The sequence below is a fragment of the Bombina bombina genome, chromosome 4, assembly GCF_027579735.1.
Source record: "Bombina bombina isolate aBomBom1 chromosome 4, aBomBom1.pri, whole genome shotgun sequence".
NCBI classification, from domain to species: Eukaryota; Metazoa; Chordata; class Amphibia; order Anura; family Bombinatoridae; genus Bombina; species Bombina bombina.
Genome location: NC_069502.1, coordinates 864,497,269 through 864,513,159, shown reverse-complemented (window position 1 = coordinate 864,513,159; position 15,891 = coordinate 864,497,269). Strand labels below are relative to the sequence as shown.

At 36.8% G+C, this 15,891-nt stretch overlaps 1 protein-coding gene across 1 annotated transcript in view; it reads left to right on the top strand.

The window, feature by feature from the left end:
* Window positions 1-15,891, top strand: part of LOC128658008 (gastrula zinc finger protein XlCGF71.1-like) — a 93,812-nt gene continuing 77,921 nt past the window's right edge. The window contains exon 1 of the mRNA XM_053712450.1: window positions 1-115. The gene's annotated coding sequence lies outside the window, so the exon portion shown is untranslated. The remainder of the gene's footprint in view (window positions 116-15,891) is intronic.

Here is a 15,891-nt window from a genome sequence, read left to right as displayed (position 1 = left end):
CTTTGTTTGTGTGGTTTCCTGTTGAATATCACGCTGCCTGGGAATGATCTAATTGGATTTAGTACTTTCTCGTGTTTGTTTCTGGGTAGGATGTGATGGCTGGCGTAATAACCAAGTCAGTAAATCGGCTATAGACTGATGTGTTATGTGTGTAATATATCTTTATGAATGTGTAGCTTTATGTGTGTAACGTGTCTGTGTATGCACAACTCTGTAATGTCTAACTGTATGCGTGTTACATGTAAACTGCACGTGTGTAATGTGAACTTAGAACATATGGTACTTTTCTGTGTTCTCATTGTTTCTCGGTAGTATGTGCTGACTCTCAGCTGCGTAACTAACCAAGTCAGTAAATCGGCTATAGACTGATGTGCAATGTTGTTTGAGTGTAACTGTATTAGTGTGTGTGCAACTATGTGTTTATACTGTGTGTGTGATAGATGTGTAGCACATTGCGGAAGGAGCAGCACAATTCCACTTTTCCACATGATATGACAAGGCTGAAGTTGGCTTCTTATCCTGTCAACTTCTTATTCGCTGAAGTTGGCTTCTTATTGAGCCAGCTTCTTTTTGGGCAACTGATTTACAATCAGAGAAAAAAAAGCTTTTAAACAAAATGTCTACAATTGTTTTTATTTTAAATAAAATAGACTTTCCCAAAACCTAAACAAATTTACATTTTATACAGATACATGTTATATGGGATGTACTAAAAGGAATGATAATGGTGAATGACAAAATGGAATGCCCATAGACTATAATGGGATTACATTTAAAAGTGTTAAAGCAACAAAACTATGTGACATATCAACTAGATATTTACCAGATATGTTCCCCGGGCACAGTAGCATATTCTGAAAGTGAGATTACATCAGATTATAGCTGCTTTCTATGGAATGACAAGGGTGAATGACAAAATGGAATGCCCATAGACTATAATGGAAATACAAGTATATATAAACTGCGCTTTCCAGTTATCACATAAAGTATTTCTCAACAGCTATAGAACCAACATACTTTCTTTGGTATTTTAATAAGTGGTATATAGTTGTACGTACACTATATAATATGGAGAATATAGGGTAAAACTTCAAAGTGACCTGTATACTTATAACCAGATCAGAAAAGTGTATATCACCCTTGTTGGTATGTAAGTTCCTGCATATGATGGAAGCAGAGGAAAAAGTATTTTCCAATATATGTCCCTGGAAAGCGGTGTGCACAATTCCAAGCGTTGGCCTCAGAAAATGCTGTAAATGGACATATATATATATATATATATATATATATATATATATATATATATATAGAGCAAAAGACAAGAAGCACTCCAGAAGTCTTTCAAATATTGTCACCTTTAATTAGTGAACGTTTTCGGGCAATAAACTGCCCGTCCTCAAACTTACCTTGTAAGTTTGAGGACGGGCAGTTTATTGCCCGAAAACGTTCACTAATTAAAGGTGACAATATTTGAAAGACTTCTGGAGTGCTTCTTGTCTTTTGCTATAATCCGATTTTTGCTAGCACCCAAAGCTGTTGTCTGCTTAGTATCTGGAGTGCACTTTGCTCGTTTATATATATATATATATATATATATATATATATATATTTGTATGTGAGGCTAGTAATGTCCCAAGGTTGCCCACACCTCTTGATATAAAACTATGCCAAAGTGTAATACAGAGCAAGCGCTTTTATATCCCACATATCAAATCCCTCCTATTTATTTCAAGTATTGGTACTTCGCTATCCACATTATGTGGCATACATAGTTAAATGCTATAGAGTTATTGTATACAAAGCTAGTTATCTAGAGATTTACACACTCCATAGAACCTACATATATACAACTTAACTCTTTGCTCTAATGTTTTGTTGACATGTCCTGTATAACCTGACCTTTACATAATACTGTTAACTCTGCAAGTTATGATACTCTTACCCCCATTGATATTATCTAGGTTATTAAAATGTTGAGAATGTTGCATTACCATCATGGCCCAAGAGTGGCCTTAGAGATGTATTAGTCCCCCTTCTCTATGTCGCATGAAAATGTATGGGCCCAAGAGTGACCTGTTTATTGGGGGAATTCTAAAATGTAAAAACAATGTTTAATTTAGGTTTGATTTATATATTTTACCGACACTGCCCTTTGTCCTGGAATAGCGGACAATATTCTGCATTGATTATTATTTTTATGTCTTTATCATATTTTTCCTATGATCGTCTGTAATATTTTTCTTGAAACCTCAATAAAAACATATTAAAAAATATATATATATTTAACATTATGTACCATTATAATGAAAAAAAAATAAAAAAAATTCCTAGATCTTATTATCATTTAATAAATTAATATTCTGAATCTCAAACGTAATGTGTTGTAAGAGGGTACTTATGAAACTAGAAAAGCTAGGAGGAGAAGTATCCTTCCACTTCTTCAATATCATGTACCGCATTATCATTATTATTGTACAATAACTATGAAAGTAGTTTGGTCTAATAATTGCCGAGCTACCATTAACCTTAAAATGATCAGAAAAAAGCTTGTTGTACAAAAAATTTAATTTGGACCATAATTGTGATATGTTTGGATATTTCCAGAATATATGTAGAATATCTGCTTTATCTAGATGACATTTAGAACAGTAAAAATCATTGTTTGGAAAGAATTTTGCCAATTTAAAGGGAGAAAAATAGACATTGTGAATCAGTTTGACATGTGATTCCTCCCAACCGATAGGAATTGTAAGCTTTTGTATTAACATAAGACTATGTCTAATATTAATAGAATCTACTGCTGGAAAATGCGTTGCCCAAAAAGCTTGAATTTTATTTAAATATAACTGACCCTGTTTGGAGAGCAAAATATCATACAATAACGATATAGAACATTTGCCGACAGAAAATTTCCTGATGCATATATTGATCTCGGACCATCGACACAGTAGCTCAAATTTCCAATTTTTAGAATTAATAAAATGACATATCTGAAAATATGCAAACAAATCGTTCCTAGATACTTGGAATGTGCGATTAAGGTTAATAAAGGATATTAAATGTCCGGTAGAAGAGAGCAATTGATACAGATATATCAACCCCTTTTAAGACCATGATTTAAAAACTGTTTGTTGGATTCCTGGTATAAATTCTGGATTCCCACATATTGGAAGAAGGGAAGAGCATTTAAAGTCTATTCCCAGATTGGAGCAATCTATTAGATTTGTTAGAGTACTAGGGAGATTCCTTATTGAACAGTGCAGGATCACCTTGAGAGAAAATGGTGAGATTATTTCTGTTTCAAGTTCATTAGAAGTAAATTGATTTGTCAGCCAGTCCATAGCGGTCCTGGCTAACATTACAAAATTGTACAGTTTAATATCTGGAAAGCCAGCCCAGCATTCTCTTTTTTTTTTAGTGAGTTTACTATTGATATGTGGGCTTTTTGCTTTTTCCATAAAAATTGTCAACAAATTGAATTACATTTATTTATTTGCTGTTTAAAAATAAAGAGTGGTAAATTCTGTAACAAACACAAAATTTGTGGAAATATGATTGTTTTTATCAAGGTGATTCTGGCTGACAATGAAATGGGAAGATCTATCTAGTCTTTTAGATCTAGGATAGATTTACTAAAGACTTGGGGAAAATTCATCTCGTACCAAAATTTCGGGATTTTATGCAGTTGTATCCCCAAATAGTTTATATAATCTGTTGTTTTAAAAGGATGATATACATAGCTATATGATTTCATCATAATCCACATCAGTTCGCTTTTTCCCAGATTAATCTTATAACCTGAAATCGAGCTAAAGATAGTGAGCATGTCTAATAATAAAGGTATAGTTTTTTTTGAGTTTTCCAGGAAAACCAGTAAATCATCAGCATACAGTAATATTTTAATCTTCTCTCTACCAAATTTCAGCCCTATCATTTCAGACCGGAGCCATATAGCGAGGGATTCTATAGATATATTGAACAATAGCGGGGAGAGGGGACATCCTTGACATGTCCCACAACCTAGTAAAATTCTAGCTGAGGGGTTACCGTTAATCAATAGATAGGAATAGGGATTTGTATATAGTTTCCGAATAAAACCTACAAAACTGCCAATAAATCCAAATTGCGATAATGAATCGAGCAAATGATTCCAAGAAATGGAGTCAAAAGCTTTCTCTGCGTCTAACAACAGCAAAGCCAAATCTGTATCAAACATCATCTTTTTATTGGATTGTTTTGGTAATTGTTGAGGATTTATATTCCAAAATGACTTCCACTTTATGCAAGTTTAGAGACATATTCCTTCCCTGTATAAAACCCGTTTGATCAGGATGTATTATTTTATACAGAAATTTGTTTAACCTGTTCGCTAGGATAGACGTAAGGATTTTATAATCGGCGTTTAAACAGAGAACGGCCTGTAAGAAGCTGGCTCTTCTGCATCCTTTTTTATGAATAAGAGTGATATTAGCAGCAGAAAAGTAAATTGATATTGGCATATTAGTAGTATAATACGAGTTGAACAGTTTAGTAAGTGTATGCTTAATATCTTCTACTAAAATTTTGTAAAACTCTGCAGGGAGTCAATCTGGGCCAGCCACTTTATTCAGTTTGGATTCCCTGATAGCATCACATATCTCACATACTGAGTATGGTTTATTGATCAGTTCAAGATCAATTTCTGAAACCTTGGGTGGAGAAATTTTGGACCAGAAGTTTATTCTATTCGATAGATCTTCATCAACTTTTTTTATTTAAGTTTTGATAGAATTTAAAAAATTCCTCCCTGATATTTTCGTTATCAGTATATCTCTGGCCCCCTTCCTTAATTGCTGCTATGTAGTTTTTACTCTTCCTATTCTTAGTTATTTTTGCTAAATATTTAGCCGAGCAACCAATATATCCCTTATATCGATTGTTGATTTTCTTATCTTCCTCTAAACACTTTTGCTTTAAGAATAACTCCCTTTCGGTTCTGGCATGACAATATTTATCCCAATTGAACTTAGAGTTCTCCGATCGATATTGTATTAATGCATTTCTGAGCTGATTAGATAATTGTAATTCCCTAGCTTGCTGTTTTCTTTTCCAATTGCACATATATGCTTTTATCTTTCCCCTCAGAACTGCTTTTGCCGTTTCCCAATATACTTCAATTTTATCATAATACCCTCTATTATTATGATGGAAATCTTTCCATTGACTAGACAACCAGGTATTCAATTTAGTATTCTCTAGCATAAAACGTGGAAACGTAAAAAAAATATTTGCGTAATTTTCTGCTTTTATCGCTTGAAATTTGATGGAGATTATTGCGTGATCCGAGACCAATATATTATGAATTTTAGGTTCTGAATCTAATAATATAATCTGCTCTGAAACAAGAATATAATCAATTCTGGAGAATGACCGATGGGTCTTGGACACACATGTATATTCATAGCTCTCTGGATTTTTTTTTTTTTTTTTAATCAAAGATTTTTATTGAGGTATTTCAGTAAATAACATACATATTGCGTTGACAAACTTATAGGATGCAAATAATAAATGTTCAGAACAGCATCAGACACATTGCAATTAAAAAAAAGAAACAAGAAGGGAATTACTTGTTTGACATAGCTGGAGACAACAAATATACATCTTACAGAATATAGTAAACTACTTTGTCTCTAACAACAGTGCACATCTAAAGATGCAAAAATGATAGTTTGATACCTCTTTTTAATATATAGGATAAATTAATACTAGTACCTCTGGAATATAAATTGCTGCCTATTAGAGTGATATTTTATAATGGTCCTTTGGTAGCCATAACATTCTCATTTTCTTATGAGAGGTGACACATTTTTATATTCTTGTGTGTGTAGGTGCAAAGTAGCGGATAAAAACCGCTGAAAAAGTTCACCATATTGGGTGAATAATAGTGAAATAATATAGAGTCACCCCCTCCCTAGAGGGAATATATAGATATTAAATAACTAAATAGGTTTTACAACCTTGGAGCACTCTATTTAACAGCAGATAGGCGCCTCTTGAAGTTGAAGTAAGGGAAGGGGGGAGGGAAGGTGTGCAAATTAGAACGAAACCCTTTAATCTTGGGAACACCACCTAAGACTCACTTTAAGCTGCATAGCGGTGAACAACCCAAACCTAAGTTAAAGGCTATGTATCAACGGTCATACCCACAGTATATAGACATATAATTATAGCATATACTCACCAAAAACATGGGATATTTATAAAGTTGATGTTACCCTCTAGGTATGGGCCCTATACCCAAGGGTGGTTGTGTTATATTAATAAAGAGGCAATCCTAGTGATAGATATAAGAATAAGGATAGTAACATATAAGGATACCGCAATACCATTAGTGCTAGTGTCTCTACATATATACTAAATTACAGGACCATATGTACAGTTGCAGAAAATGTACAACTACGGTGCTTTGACTGTAGCCACAATTAGGACTCTCCAAAAGAGGAAGCATAACAATAAAGATAGTTCCCTAAAATTCAGTATATTATATAGGGCTACTGTTTTATTACATGTAGCTATATATGCCACCAAAAGAGCATGTCGCAATAAAGAAAACTAAAATCTCCCCTAGTATTACAATATCTTCAAGTGATGTCCATGTGCCAATAGGGGGTTAAGTTAGTGAGGACAAAATAACTATGTGCATAGATGGGCACAAATGGAACTTAGTAGTACCAGGTGCAAATCAAAATATTAGTATGGCTCTGGTCAGTACTCATTATGGCGGCTGTATATTTTGTGAGTCAGAGTATGGCATTCAACAGCAGTAAAGATAATATCACAACAAAACACATCCTGTTCTTTAGAAAGTTAAATAATATAAACAGTATTATATAGAAAATAAACTAGTACAGGGTAAAGGTTAAACTCAAGAATGGTAACTCTCATAACTAATATATTAAAGTGCTTTATAAACCACTAACTGATAATTTACAGATAGTCCCCAAGTAAGAGGAGCGCATGGTAGGAGTATCTGAAATAGTTCATCTTATAGCCGCAATTGGGGCAAATTATGCCTAAAGCACTAACTTTCTTTTAGGGCGTGATAAGTCAAGTTCCAAGTGACAGGAAAAGTAAAATCTGAGACATCAGCCCAGAATATCATCATAGTGAACTAAAACATATACTTCTATGTGGCTTGGACAGTATAGGAGAAAGTCAAGTTGTGAGAAGTCTCAGAAAGAGTGAATAATAGGGTGACCCATCAACAGCGGAAAAGCATGCCGCCTTACCCTACTCCAGATCTGGCTGTAGGCAGAGGAGGAGGCTGCATGAGCGAGGAGGATACTTCTGTATAAATCTGGGGCTGCCTGGAGCCATTGCAGCAAAGTGCGTTAGTAGACGAACCTGAGACTAGTAAATCCACGCAGAGCCATGACCCCTCCACAACACTCCGCTCCTTACCGCTTCCAGCGGGTAGCCAGGGTCCACCAGCCTCTTTCACTGCTATTAGTGTCTGGGCTTCCTTCCACAGATCACGAATCAGCTTATTGTAGGGCTCTGCAGGAGGGTCATTTTGATGCGTGACGGCATCAGCTCCATCAACCAAATTATGACCTCCAAGTTTCCACACAGGCATGTCAAACTGCGGCTCTGCTTCTGTTTCTCCCGTCTGTGGTAAATCATTCCAATTTTGTATTGCGCTGAGCCCGGGAGGTCCTACTTCGATGGTAGAGGGTTGTAGGGAATAGTACCACATACTGAGCTGTGGCGACTCAGCCATACTCGACTTGTGGTTTCGTGCTCTAGAGTTGCTTATGTCTCTTGCCTCTTGAGGTGCCTTCCCTATACAATACAGCACTTCTGGAGGACCATATTCAGCGATTGCCACAAAATTACAAGCTGTCGGGGAATCCGGTTGCGTACCCACAGCCGTTCTCAGTTCACTAATTAGTGCTTGTTGCTGGTTGTCTAAGGCAGTAAGCAAGTTGCGCAGCTTAGTAGAGAGTAGCCCCTTCATAGTAAGACTGAAGACTCAGTTAATTTTTAGAAAATGTACCTCTGATAATAAGAAAGCCTAACAGATGCTCTCTGAAATGACAGTTTGCTCCATGCAGTCATCAACTCAGGCCAAGAGATCTTAGTGCCGTTGCAGTGTCTAATGTTTCGTGTCAATGCCCGAAACTATTTGTCCTGCTCTCCAAAGCATGAATAATAAAGTATTTTGGAGTTTAAGAGACCTTAATTAGGTCTAAAAAGATATGTCTTGTTGCTTCAGTTGCTAGCTCCGCCCCCAGCTCTCTGGATTTTTAATTCTCCAGATATCATTGAGTTTTAGAACCGTACACATTGTTTTAAAATACTGGGCAATTTTTTCATTCTTAACCTTCTCTTTAAAGGGATACTGAACCCAATTTTTTTCTTTTGTGATTCAGATAGATCATGCAATTTTAAGCAGCTTTCTAATTTACTCCTATTATCAATTTTTTTTTTATTCTCTTGGTATCTTTATTTTAAATGCAAGAATGTAAGTTTAGATGCCGGCCCATTTTTGATGAACATCCTAGGTTGTCCTTGCTGATTGGTGGAAAAATTCATCCACCAATCAAAAACTGCTTTCCAGAGTACTGAACCAAGAAAAAAGCTTAGATGTCTTCTTTTTCATATAAAGATAGCAAGAGAATGAAGAAAAATTGATAATAGGAGTAAATTAGAAAGTTGCTTAAAATGGCGTGCTCTATCTGAATCACAAAATATTTTTTTGGGTTCAGTGTCCCTTTAATTGAAGATCTGTCTAACTTAGGCCATAGTGTCATGTTAAAATCGCCGGCAAGAATTACTTTTTCACTAGCAATTGAATATAACTTATTTTTAATTGTGTCCAAAAACTGTGGAGAAAATACATTTGGCCCATATATACTGCCTATCACATATTTTGTGCCACCAGTTATTAAGTGAACAAAAATATACCTACTATTCGTATCACGCTCCACTTTTAATACTTGATAATCTATTTTTTTTTGTATTAAAATTGCAACCCCACAGCTCCTTTTAGTGGAAGATGTGGCCAATACTTCCCCCACCCATCGGTTTTTTAATTTACTTAATTCATTCTCCTTAAGATGCGTTTCCTGAACCATGGCAATGTCGGGGCGTGTCTACCCAACTGTGCTATTATTTGCTTACGTTTTCTTGGGGAGGAAATTCCCCCGACATTCCATGACAGTATATTCAACTGTGTACCGATTTAAAGATATTCTGTATACTTAAATAATGCATAGAGAGATGGAGCGACAAAGCACAAAAAAACCCCACACAGCACAAAACAAAGACTCCTAACATACCCCTACAGAGCGAATATCCTATGTTAATTGACCTTTGGTCACTCTGGCAACAAAAACAAATAGAAATTTTATTGACCCTATTTTCCGTAAGGATGAACCTTGGTTCCTTTTTAAATAAATTATTTAAATAGCAGCCAGTAATTCCTGCGCTTCTAATACATTATTTAATATGTTAATTTTTCCCTAAAACATCCACCCATAATTTGGTTGGGTATAACATTCTAACTTTACAGCCTTTTTCGATAAATTGAGAAAAATAGGGGGACATACTTTTCCTTTTTTTTCGAGTTTCGTTAGAGAAGTCTTGGAACATCAGTATTTTATGATTGTTTACAGTTAATGTGCCAAGCTCCCTATAGAGTTTGAACATTTCTATCTTGTCTTGGTAATTCAAGACTCTAAATATGAGTGTTCTGTTAAACCCTGTATCCCCCGGTTTAGATGTAATAGTACCCACCCTATGAGCTCGCCCTATTTTTAATGGGAGATTTTCCTCGGGTATACCAAGAGCTTTTTGGTAGTGTTAGTGAAGTAAATTTAATTAGGTCTGAGTAATTTGTATTTTCTGGGAGGCCTACAATACGTACATTGTTATGTCGAGACCTATCCTCAAGGTCTTCGAGTCTAGTATTGATTAACTGAATATGCCTTCCCTGTTCTTGAAGTAAAGTGTGTTTTCACCTGTGATATAAATTTATCCATATGCTTATACTTGTGTGTTACCTTCTGAATATCAGCTACCGATTAGATTTTTTTAAAGTTTAATAAGTGATATATCCACTAAATAAAATAAATTAAAGGCTTAATCAGCCGTGACCACACAAAATTGTGTACAAATCAAAATTAAGAAAAAAAAAGGTGTAGTAATGTAAAAGTGATTTAGTGCTTTAAAGTGAATGTAAAGTTTGATGCTAAAGTGCACGGTTTTTAAAACTTCGATTAAAAACAGGGGCACTTTAATTCATCAAAATTTACATTTCACTCCTGTTGTGAAAAAAACTTACCTTTTAAACTTCACAGCAGCTCCAGCTTCCTCCACCCATTTCAAAGCCTCTTCCTGGGTCTAAAAGGAGGCATCCAGCTTCCTCCAATCACAGCGTTGAATCAGACACTGATTCCCCCGGGGGGGGGAAGCTGTGATTGGAGGATGACCTATCAATCATTTCTGACATCAGAAAAGGCTTGTGAGACCAGAGGAAGCTGGAGCTGCTGTGAAGATTAAAAGGTAAGATTTTTTTTCACAACAGGAGTGAAATGTAAATTTTTATGAATTAAAGTGCCCCTGTTTTTAATTAAAGTTTTAAATCCGGGCACTTTAGCATCAAAATTTACATTCACTTTAAGAACCCTAGATAGATTTGTACCCTAGGAATTAACCCTTATACATTAATAATCTTCCTCTACTATTCACTTACGCCTAGATTTAGAGTTGGGCGGTAGCCGTCAAAACCAGCGTTAGAGGCTCCTAACGCTGGTTTTTACTGCCCGCTGGTATTTGGAGTCAGTCATTAAAGGGTCTAACGCTCACTTTCCAGCCGCGACTTTTCCATACCGCAGATCCCCTTACGTCAATTGCGTATCCTATCTTTTCAATGGGATCTTTCTAACGCCGGTATTTAGAGTCGTGGCTGAAGTGAGCGTTAGAAATCTAACGACCAAACTCCAGCCGCAGAAAAAAGTCAGTAGTTAAGAGCTTTCTGGGCTAACGCCGGTTTATAAAGCTCTTAACTACTGTGCTCTAAAGTACACTAACACCCATAAACTACCTATGTACCCCTAAACCGAGGTCCCCCCACATCGCCGCCACTCTATTAAAAATTTTTTAACCCCTAATCTGCCGTCCGCACGCCGCCGCAAGCTACATTATACTTATGTACCCCTAATCTGCTGCCCCTAACACCGCCGACCCCTATATTATATTTATTAACCCCTAATCTGCCCCCCTCAACGTCGCCTCCACCTGCCTACACTTATTAACCCCTAATCTGCCGACCGGACCGCGCTGCTATTATAATAAAGTTATTAACCCCTAATCCGCCTCACTCCCGCCTCAATAACCCTATAATAAATGGTATTAACCCCTAATCTGCCCTCCCTAACATCGCCGACACCTAACTTCAAGCATTAACCCCTAATCTGCCGACCGGAGCTCACCGCTATTCTAATAAATTTTGTAACCCCTAAAGCTAAGTCTAACCCTAACACCCCCCTAACTTAAATATAATTTAAATCTACCGAAATAAATTAACTATTATTAAATAAATTATTCCTATTTAAAGCTAAATACTTACCTGTAAAATAAACCCTAATATAGCTACAATATAACGAATAATTATATTGTAGCTATTTTAGGACACTACACTATCAATAAATTAATTAAATACAATACCTACAAATAAATACATTTAAATAAACTAACTAAAGTACAAAAAATAAAAAAGAACTAAGTTACAAAAAATAAAAAAATATTTACAAACATAAGAAAAATCTTACAACAATTTTAAACTAATTACACCTACTCTAAGCACCCTAATAAAATAACAAAGCCCCCAAAATAAAAAAATGCCCTACCCTATTCTAAATTAAAAAAGTTCAAAGCTCTTTTACCTTACCAGCCCTGAAAAGGGCCATTTGCGGGGCATGCCCCAAAGAATTCAGCTCTTTTGCCTGTAAAAAACACATACAATACCCCCCCCAACATTAAAACCCACCACCCACATACCCCTAATCTAACCCAAACCCCCCTTAAATAAACCTAACACTAAGCCCCTGAAGATCTTCCTACCTTATCTTCACCTCACCGGGTATCACAGATCCGTCCTGGCTCCAAAATCTTCATCCAAGCCCAAGCGGGGGCTGGCGATCCATAATCCGGCGGCTGAAGAGGTCCAGAAGAGGCTCCAAAGTCTTCATCCTATCCGGGAAGAAGAGGCGATCCGGACCGGCAACCATCTTGATCCAAGCGGCATCTTCTATCTTCATCCGATGAGGAACGGCTCCATCGTGAAGACCTCCAGCGCGGATCAATCTTCTCCTTCCGACGTCCAACTGAAGAATGAAGGTTCCTTTAAGGGACGTCATCCAAGATGGCGTCCCTCGAATTCCGATTGGCTGATAGGATTCTATCAGCCAATCGGAATTAAGGTAGGAAAATTCTGATGGAATCAGCCAATCAGAATCAAGTTCAATTAGATTGGCTGATCCGATCAGCCAATCAGATTGCGCTCGCATTCTATTAGCTGATCGGAACACGATGGAGCCGTTCCTCATCGGATGAAGATAGAAGATGCCGTTTGGATCAAGATGGTTGCCGGTCCGGATCGCCTCTTCTTCCCGGATAGGATGAAGACTTTGGAGCCTCTTCTGGACCTCTTCAGCCGCCAGATTATGGATCGCCAGCCCCCGCTTGGGCTTGGATGAAGATTTTGGAGTCAGGACGGATCGGTGATACCCGGTGAGGTGAAGATAAGGTAGGAAGATCTGCAGGGGCTTAGTGTTAGGTTTATTTAAGGGGGGTTTGGGTTAGATTAGGGGTATGTGGGTGGTGGGTTTTAATGTTGGGGGGGGGTATTGTATGTGTTTTTTACAGGCAAAAGAGCTGAATTCTTTGGGGCATGCCCCGCAAATGGCCCTTTTCAGGGCTGGTAAGGTAAAAGAGCTTTGAACTTTTTTAATTTAGAATAGGGTAGGACATTTTTTTTATTTTGGGGGGCTTTGTTATTTTATTAGGAGGCTTAGAGTAGGTGTAATTAGTTTAAAATTGTTGTAAGATTTTTCTTATGTTTGTAAATATTTTTTTATTTGTTAGGATTTATTTTACAGGTAATTTTGTAATTATTTTAACTAGGTAACTATTAAATAGTTATTAACTATTTAATAGCTATTGTACCTGGTTAAAATAAATACAAAGTTGCCTGTAAAATAAATATTAATCCTAAAATAGCTACAATATAATTATTCGTTATATTGTAGCTATATTAGGGTTTATTTTACAGGTAAGTATTTAGCTTTAAATAGGAATAATTTATTTAATAATAGTTAATTTATTTCGTTAGATTTAAATTATATTTAACTTAGGGGGGTGTTAGTGTTATGGTTAGACTTAGCTTTAGGGGTTAATCCATTTATTACAGTAGCTGTGAGCTCCAATCGGCAGATTAGGGGTTAATAATTGAAGTTAGGTGTCGGCGATGTTAGGGAGGGCAGATTAGGGGTTAATACTATTTATTATAGGGTTATTGAGGCGGGAGTGAGGCGGATTAGGGGTTAATAACTTTATTATAGTAGCGGTGAGATGCGGTCGGCAGATTAGGGGTTAATTATTGCAGGTAGCTCGCGGCGACGTTGTGGGGGGCAGATTAGGGGTTAATAATATAATGCAGGGGTCAGCGATAGCGGGGGCGGCAGATTAGGGGTTAATAAGTGTAAGGTTAGGGGTGTTTAGACTCGGGGTTCATGTTAGAGTGTTAGGTGCAGACGTAGGAAGTGTTTCCCCATAGGAAACAATGGGGCTGCGTTAGGAGCTGAACGCGGCTTTTTTGCAGGTGTTAGGTTTTTTTTTCAGCTCAAACAGCCCCATTGTTTCCTATGGGGGAATCGTGCACGAGCACGTTTTTGAAGCTGGCCGCGTCCGTAAGCACCGCTGGTATCGAGAGTTGCAGTGGCGTTAAATTATGCTCTACGCTCCCTTTTTGGAGCCTAACGCACTGAAAACCCAGCCATTCTGTGAACTCTAAATACCAGCGGTATTTAAAAGGTGCGGGGGAAAAAAAGCACGCGTAGCTAACGCACCCCTTTGGCCGCAAAACTCTAAATCTAGGCGTTAGTTACTAATAGCTATCCTTTTAAAAGGCAAGATCAGCAGAAAATTATTTTAACCCAACAAAGTTTTAAATTTCTATACAGAAATGAACCAACATGCAACATGACATTTATCATGCAATCAATGACTTTTGCAGGTTTTAACTCTGTTTTCAACTTGATTCTTCACAAACTACATCCATATACCCATTCAGAGTTTGACCAAGGATTTACAGAGAATTCTACAGACACTAAATATGTTACACAACCAGGATATACTTTTTACTCCTGAACTCTATTTGTGCTATATTTGAAACTTTTAAGTCTGCACATTACTATTTCCTTATGGGATTTCGATTCAAGATATACCAAGATGTACCCAATACATGACATTTCCTATTAAACACTGTATTTGTTTATAATAAAAAAAAGAGAAAGCTTTTATAAAGTCACTGCTCGCCATATACCAAGATGTACCCGTTAAAGAAATCTCCTGCTATAGCTATTTGCAGATATAATGGACAGATATTTTCGATCAGCTTATAGCCAGTCTCTTATGATGTTACTGTTAATCATATACTAAGATGTACCCAGAACAGAAGTTCCTGGCAGGTGCTATATATGTAAATAACAGATACTGCAGATATCATAACGATTATGAATTATTTACAAATAACAATGGAGGTAACTCTTCTGACAGGAGCCACATATATATATCATTAAAAATCGACTGATATCTTATTTTTACTCCAGCTATTCACTCCAACTTTATTATGGGATTAATACCCATAATATACCAAGATGTACCCAATACTGAGATTTACAGCAGAGAATGTGTGTATGTGTATATATCTATATCTATATATATATATATATATGTGTGTATATATATATATATATATATATATATATATATATATATATATATATATATATATATATATATATATATATATATATATACACAAAAATACTCCAGGTATAGTTAGGCAGTACTAAATTGCTTTCAGCTTAATTTATGTGGGACAGATTTCAGCCATTATATTAGTTAGCTTGTCCAGCAGGGATTCAGATGTTTCCGCTAAACTCTAATTGCTTTGTGAGTAAAGCTTTCAACTCTGCTCACAACAAATTTCTGAAGAGGTTGCTGCCCAGAATATACCAAGATGTACCCAATACAAAAGTGTTTTCAACTGGGACAGGTAGAATTAAGCAGGCTATTTCAGGTTCAGCAGCAAGTACGGGTAATAACAATGTCCCTTTTTAAATGTATTGACACCGAATCCTTTTAATCTTGTGACCAAGTAAAATTAAAATCCATCAGGGGGAGAGAGTGGGGGGGGACTGGTCATTTATTGCCGCATTTCCAGTTCCAGGGAGACAGCGTGTTATACCTGGGAGGCCCCTGGGTCTATATTTAAAGATGATCGTTTTAACAAACCATATAGCAGGGATTAAGCCGACATTCTCTATTATATTGAGCTTCTGCCTCCTTAGGCAGTATCATCCGCTTTGGCCCATCCTCCCAGTACTCACATACACAAGAACTCTTACCGTCCTCTGTCTCCCAGGAATCAGGCAAATTCTTCACCCCACTCCTCTCCCTTACCTCTTCGCTCTGGCATGCGCCACAACGCCTAAGTAGGCTATAGATCGACTTCCTTCAACAAGCTGCTCACAGCTCAGTGCCTCCGGCCCAAGAATATCACCCTGCGCCTCGAGGCTGATTGATAGGGGAACTCTGAAAATCCATGCAGTATCTTCCCTGCAC